The 8,205-nt window shown below is 49.6% G+C and overlaps 1 protein-coding gene across 1 annotated transcript in view; it reads right to left on the reverse strand.

Annotated features, from left to right (window-relative positions):
• The window catches only part of NCOA1 (nuclear receptor coactivator 1), a 170,117-nt gene that overhangs the window by 41,611 nt on the left and 120,301 nt on the right, over positions 1 to 8,205 (reverse strand). The gene's annotated exons all lie outside the window — the stretch shown is intronic.

Genomic DNA, 8,205 nt, shown 5'->3' on the forward strand with positions numbered 1-8,205 from the left:
TGCAGTCTCTGACCATCTCCTGTACAATGTCTGCAGTCTCTGACCATCTCCTGTACAATGTCTGCAGTCTCTGACCGTCTCCTGTATCATGTCTGCAGTCTATGACCGTCTCCTGTATCATGTCTGCAGTCTCTGACCATCTCCTGTATCATGTCTGCAGTCTCTGATCATCTCCTGTATCATGTCTGCAGTCTCTGACCGTCTCCTGTATCGAGTCTGCAGTCTCTGATCGTCTCCTGTACCATGTCTGCAGTCTCTGATCATCTCCTGTATCGTGTCTCGTTGTCACCCTAGGACAGGATGTGTGTTATGACTACAGAACACCTCCCCCTCTTCTCCATACACAGGAGGAAGTATTCTTTAGTTCATAGAGGAGAGCTGCAAACAATGTAACTGATCAAAGTGCAGCACAGGCAGAGAGCACCGGAAACTATCAGGTCATTCGTTTCCTGGCAGGACCAACCGGGGGTTTTTTTTTTTTGCGCTTATCCAACTTTCAAAGAGAAACCAAAGAGGGAACATAAGAGAAGTTCATTGTTACGGTTTATGTGTATTTAAGTGAAATTAGACCATCTGCCTTAGGTTACCATTCTCTGTCATGTAAAGTATGTCAGATAGATTACACCTGCTCCCCCCTCCCCCCCTTTAGTATGTCATTGCTCCCGTGAACCTCTGGGTGCTGTATGATCAGCAGATACAATACAGATGTCGGACTGGCTTCCTGCTCACAGTGACCACAATCTCAGCAAGAGATCACTATGAAAGGATGGGGGTTCGACCGGGATTAAAAAAAAAAAAATCGATGTCAAAAGGAGACACCAATCACAGCATGCCATCAGTGCATGTCATAACCATGTGCCACCCTGGTAAACAAAACAGTTCGGCATAGACAGCAGTGATGACCAGAATGGGGGAAGAGGGGGGTGGAGATGGTACCCTACCAATAATACGAAATCACCGGCACTCCATACAGCGTACAGTCCTTGGATGAAAGGTTGGTGCTTGAAGTGACAACACGGATGGCGCCGTGTCAGATACAGTCCATAATAGAAGTCACCAGCACTCGATGATGTGTGCAAGAAGCCATCGAGAAGTCATCGAGTGCTGGTGACTATGGACTAGGACTGTACCGAGGACAAAGACTCATCAGTTACCCATGCAAGAAGATTTTACCATCTGTACCAGAAAGGGTTCATTAAGGTTAAAGTGAGACTCTGGACAGAGATGAGAACGGGCGGAGTTTGTGCTTCCTACAAATGTCAGACATGAGGGCTGTAGGTGAGGGAGGCACGGCGACATATTTTGCCCAAATGATGAACCTCGTGTTGACAACCAGTCACAGTACATGTGACGTCATGTGTCCGAGCATTGTGCAACCATAGAACCCCCCCCATTTGTATTTCGGCTGTTTGCCGGTATCTGGTGTGGTCCGGGAACGAGCTCAGGTAACACATTTAGATAAATCAAAGTATCAAATCATGATTCTGGAGTAGAACACCGAGCCATACATTTGTTTATACGCAAATCAGAGCGCTCAATCAGGACTGTAAACTAAACATTCTTAAAAGATAAATCAGATAGACCGCAGCATTGGGGATGACGTTTAATCTGCTTATATGTTGCATTCATTCCCAGGTCCCCCCCCGCCCCTTTCTGTTTTCATTGCATACTTTAGACCCGGTGATGTCATCTTTGGGTCTCTGTGCATCGCAGGCAGATCATGGCTGGTGGGAGGGGCAACAGGGTGCTGTACATTGCTTCTTGAAAACATCACAGCACCCTGCTTCAGTACTCTCTCAAGAGCCCACAGTTCTACTGCAAGCAGTGGGCGGGCGCTTGGGAGCAGAGGTGTCCCGAGGCGGGGTGACACCCGGTGTGGGTACCGGATGACACCCCGCAGTGAAATCATCGCGTACGTGGGTGACATCATCGCGCATGCACTTGATGACGTCATGCACGGTACCACTGTTACCTGCCGGCGGCCATCTTGGTGATGGATGCTGGCAGAGAGAGATGGGGAAGTCACTCGGCCGGATAAGGTATACTGACGGGTCCCCTCCTCTCTTTCTCCTCTCTTTCTCTCGAGCAACTGTCGGGCTCTTGGTCCTTGACAGAGTGTCTGACTTTTCAGAGGGGGGTGACACCGAAATGACTGTCAGTCATTTTGGTGTCACCCCTCCAATGGTGTCACCCGGGTGAGGGCCGCACCCCCCTTGTGACGCCACTGCTTGGGAGGAATCATGCAAATGTGAAAATGGGTGGATATCAGTCTGGAGGAAGCTGAGCCACGTAGTAGATCTGAAAGACATTGTAGACAATTGTGCGCTTCCAATCTTGTGGCAACAGTTTGGGAAAGGTCCTTCTCGGTTCCAAAATGACCATATTCGGGAACTTGCCGGCATTAGGCGGGCAATACCGGCTTTTCATGTGTTTTACCAGCTTATCTCTGGCCTATCAGAGTTTACCGGCTCATCTCCAGTCTGTTGCATGTTTCTTCTCCCTTTATTATCATTTAGAGTGTCAGCCCTGTATCGTGTTGCCTAGACAACACTGCAAGTCATGTTACAGCAACCCAACACGTCCATGTGCCGCATTGCTTTGACAACGTGGCCAGCTAATCCACAGTAATCTTTTACACCCATCACAACATTCGGCCCCCAGTTGTTTGAGGTTGACTAAAGGCATAGGTGGTTCATAGAGTTCAACCCATGTGGACCTCAAGTTGGATCACATGCATGTGTAGTGGTTACGGCGTCCACACACAGACAGACAGGCACAGGGAATTTGGTTGCTTTTGTTGTTCTGACACCTAGGGAAGCCAGGCATGGGGTCAACAGACTGAGGGCACCAATCATAGGAGGGGAGAGAGCTGCCAATCAGGAAGGAGCTGAGAGAGCAACAGAGAGGGACAGCTGAGTGCTGCACTGCCATTTTCATCACCTCCTTCATCCCAACCCCCCTGGAAATCTCCGGCTTAATTGCTTCAAAAAGTTCCCCAGGTATAAGCATGATTGTGCCGCCATGTACAAAGGCAGCTTCATGTGTCCTGCACAGAGCCCTGACCTCAACCCTAATGAATACCAACACTCAACTCTCCTGAACACCAACCCTACTGAACACCAACACTCAACCCTCCTGAACACCAACCCTACTGAATACCAACACTCAACTCTCCTGAACACCAACACTCAACCCTGCTGAACACCAACCCTACTGAACACCAACACTCAACCCTCCTGAACAAAAACCCTACTGAACACCAGCGCTCATCCCTCCTGAACACCAACCCTACTGAATACCAGCACTCAACCCTCCTAAACATCAACCCTCCTGAACACCAACCCTACTGAACACCAACCCTGCACCTGCACTCAACCCTCCTGAACACCAACACTCAACACTGCTGAACACCAACCCTACTGAGCACCTGCACTCAACCATCCTAAACACCAACCCTCCTAAACACCAACCCTACTGAACACCAACCCTACTGAACACCAACCCTACTGACCACCAACCCTACTGAACACCAACCCTACTGAACACCAACCCTACTGAACACCAACCCTACTGAACACCAACCCTACTGAACACCAACCCTACTGAACACCAACCCTACTGAACACCAACCCTACTGAACACCAACCCTACTGAACACCAACCCTACTGAACACCAACCCTACTGAACACCAACCCTACTGAACACCAACCCTACTGAACACCAACCCTACTGAACACCAACCCTACTGAACACCAACCCTACTGAACACCAACCCTACTGAACACCAACCCTACTGAACACCAACCCTACTGAACACCAACCCTACTGAACACCAACCCTACTGAACACCAACCCTACTGAACACCAACCCTACTGAACACCAACCCTACTGAACACCAACCCTACTGAACACCAACCCTACTGAACACCAACCCTACTGAACACCAACCCTACTGAACACCAACCCTACTGAACACCAACCCTACTGAACACCAACCCTACTGAACACCAACCCTACTGAACACCAACCCTACTGAACACCAACCCTACTGAACACCAACCCTACTGAACACCAACCCTACTGAACACCAACCCTACTGAACACCAACCCTACTGAACACCAACCCTACTGAACACCAACCCTACTGAACACCAACCCTACTGAACACCAACCCTACTGAACACCAACCCTACTGAACACCAACCCTACTGAACACCAACCCTACTGAACACCAACCCTACTGAACACCAACCCTACTGAACACCAACCCTACTGAACACCAACCCTACTGAACACCAACCCTACTGAACACCAACCCTACTGAACACCAACCCTACTGAACACCAACCCTACTGAACACCAACCCTACAGAACACCAACCCTACTGAACACCAACCCTACTGAACACCAACCCTACAGAACACCAACACTCAACCCTCCTGAACAAAAACCCTACTGAACACCAGCGCTCATCCCTCCTGAACACCAACCCTACTGAATACCAGCACTCAACCCTCCTAAACATCAACCCTCCTGAACACCAACCCTACTGAACACCAACCCTGCACCTGCACTCAACCCTCCTGAACACCAACACTCAACACTGCTGAACACCAACACTACTGAGCACCTGCACTCAACCATCCTAAACACCAACCCTCCTAAACACCAACCCTACTGAACACCAGCACTCAACCCCCCTGAACACCAACCCTACTGAATACCAACACTCAACTCTCCTGAACACCAACACTCAACCCTGCTGAACACCAACCCTACTGAACACCAACACTCAACCCTCCTGAACACCAACCCTACTGAACACCAGCGCTCAACCCTCCTGAACACCAACCCTACTGAACACCAACACTCAACCCTCCTGAACACCAACCCTACTGAACACCAACACTTAACCCTACTGAACACCGACTCTTAAGAGAGAACTATGGTGTAAGTGTTTTTCCACATAGTTCTCTTTAGGGTCACAGGAGGACATATACTAATCTCCTCCTGTGACCCAAAGCTCAGTATATCGAGGGCTATTGCCCGTGATATATTGAGAGCACCGCAGCCAGGACGGATCCCGACAATACTGTCAAGATCCACCCAGCTGTGTGATTGACAGCGGGCTCTGCCTATCTAAAGGCAGAGCCAGCTGTGCCTACCCTACTGAACACCAGCCCTCAACCATCCTGAACACCAACCCTACTGAACACCAGCACTCAACCCTACTGAACACCAACCCTACTGAACACCAGCACTCAACCCTCCTGAACACCAACCCTACTGAACACCAACACTCAACTCTACTGAACACCAACCCTACTGAACACCAACACTCAACCCCCCTGAACACTAACCCTACTGAACACCAACACTTAACCCTATTGAACACCGACTCTTAAGAGAGAACTATGGTGTAAGTGTTTTTCCACATAGTTCTCTTTAGGGTCACAGGAGGACATATACTAATCTCCTCCTGTGACCCAAAGCTCAGTATATCGAGACTATTGCCCGTGATATATTGAGAGCACCGCAGCCAGGACGGATCCCGACAATACTGTCAAGATCCACCCAGCTGCGTGATTGACAGCGGGCTCTGCCTATCTAAAGGCAGAGCCAGCTGTGCCCGCCCGCTCCCCCAGTCGTTCCACCACTCAGCGCTGGAGGATCGGAGAGGGGGGAATACCTGCGGGGATCGGTGACTGACAGTCACCGCTCACTGCAGGGAGACGATCGGGAAGTGAGCAGCTCAGTGCATGTTTCTGCTCACTTCCCGATCGATAGAGCCGACCTGTGACACCTTCTTTGTCACAGATCGACTCTAACTATGAGGAAGAGTGGAAATCACTCACCTCATAGTCCTCCTTTAACCCTACTGAACACCAACCCTACTGAACACCAACACTCAACCCTACTGAACACCAACACTCAACCCTACTGAACACCAGCCCTCAACCCTCCTGAACACCAACCCTACTGAACACCAGCACTCAACCCTCCTGAACACCAACCCTACTGAACACCAACCCTACTGAACACCAGCACTCAACCCTACTGAACACCAACCGTACTGAACACCAACCCTACTGAACACCAGCACTCAACCCTCCTGAACACCAACCCTACTGAACACCAACCCTACTGAACACCAGCCCTCAACCCTCCTGAACACCAACCGTACTGAACACCAACCCTACTGAACACCAGCACTCAACCCTCCTGAACACCAACCCTACTGAACACCAACACTCAACCCTACTGAACACCAACCCTACTGAACACCAGCACTCAACCCTCCTGAACACCAACCCTACTGAACACCAACACTCAACCCTACTGAACACCAGCCCTCAACCCTCCTGAACACCAACCCTACTGAACACCAGCACTCAACCCTCCTGAACACCAACCCTACTGAACACCAACCCTACTGAACACCAGCACTCAACCCTACTGAACACCAACCGTACTGAACACCAACCCTACTGAACACCAGCACTCAACCCTCCTGAACACCAACCCTACTGAACACCAACACTCAACCCTCCTGAACACCAACCCTCCTGAACACCAACACTCAACCCTACTGAACACCAACCCTACTGAACACCAGCACTCAACCCTCCTGAACACCAACCCTCCTGAACACCAACACTCAACTCTACTGAACACCAACCCTACTGAACACCAACCCTACTGAATACCAACACTCAACTCTCCTGAACACCAACACTCAACCCTACTGAACATCAACATCATTACCTGACCTCACAAATGTTCCATTGGTTGAATTGGCAGAAATTCCTACAGACATGCTTCAAAATCTTGAGGAAAGCCTTCACGGAAAAGTGGAAGTCGTTATAGGCACAAAGGGGGACAAGCGCCATATTACTGTTCATGGTTTTGGAATGGGTTGTCCATTCAGCTCATATAGGTGTGATGATCAGGTGGCCACAGACTGTTGGCCATATAGTGTATCTGCACACAAATTTCAATACACATGGATATCCACGCACGGCTGGAGCTTTAATAACCAGCGTTTTGGGTGGCACAGAAAGGAGGGTATCCTGGCCAACGGCATGTTAAACAGCCCCTATTTACACAGAGACAAAAGACGGAGAAGGTATTGAGAAGGTTGGGAAGTGTCAGCGCGGATGAATTTACATGAGGGGTTTACATCATACGACATGGCCAGACTGATGAATGAGCCATGAAAGAGCTATCGGGATCCAACCGATTTCTTTCTTGGACGCCATTTCAAAGATCACATTGGCCGTCTTTTGTCACGGAGCTTTTCTGTTTATTTATTTTAAATTCTGAGCTGCCGATTAAACGTACCGTTTCGCATTCATGTGCGTGCTTGAACTGATGGATGAAACCTCTGGATAATGATCCGGGGCTAACGAGCGCAGCAGCACCGCAGTCACGTTACAGAATTCATGCTGGTCTTAGTGATTTTCATTGCCATGGTGCTTGTTGCTTGGTTGCCTTGCATAATGTGTCTGATGTCTAAGCCCAGTCAGGTCAGCAAACAGCGTTCACTCGATAAATATTCCATCCATCCTTCTTAAAGCGGACATGTACTCCAGTGTTACCTTAGAACCATGTTCATGGTCGTGCTGGGATAAACAGAATGGATTACTTACCTTTCTTGGAGTAAATGCTGATCCGGGCTCACTCCAGTGCTGGTCATGTATTTCAGCTCTTCTATTACCCTCTATCTGCACATCACAGCAAGATCATTACTATAGGTTTAAGTTAACATTGAATATTAGGTCCACCATTAGTACAGGTTCATCATAAGTGTAGGCCACCAAACAGTCAAGGCCCATGAATAGTCTAGGTCCACTATTAGTCTAGGTCTGCTATTCCACTAGGTCCACTATAAGTCTATGGCCCACTATGAATGTATGAACCAGCACTAGTCCAGGTGTACCATTAGTCCAGGGCCACCATTAGTCCAGGGCCACCATTAGTCCAGGGCCACCATTAGTCCAGGCCCACCATTCAGTCCAAGGCTCACCATTCAGTCCAAGGCTCACCATTCAGTCCAAGGCTCACCATTCAGTCCAAGGCCCACCATCAGTCCAGGCCCACCATCAGTCCAGGCCCACCATCAGTCCAGGCCCACCATCAGTCCAGGCCCACCATCAGTCCAGGCCCACCATCAGTCCAGGCCCACCACATACGTCCAGCTGCA

This window comes from Nanorana parkeri, unplaced genomic scaffold (assembly GCF_000935625.1).
Source record: "Nanorana parkeri isolate BGI_ZX_2015 unplaced genomic scaffold, ASM93562v1 scaffold980, whole genome shotgun sequence".
Lineage (NCBI taxonomy): Eukaryota > Metazoa > Chordata > Amphibia > Anura > Dicroglossidae > Nanorana > Nanorana parkeri.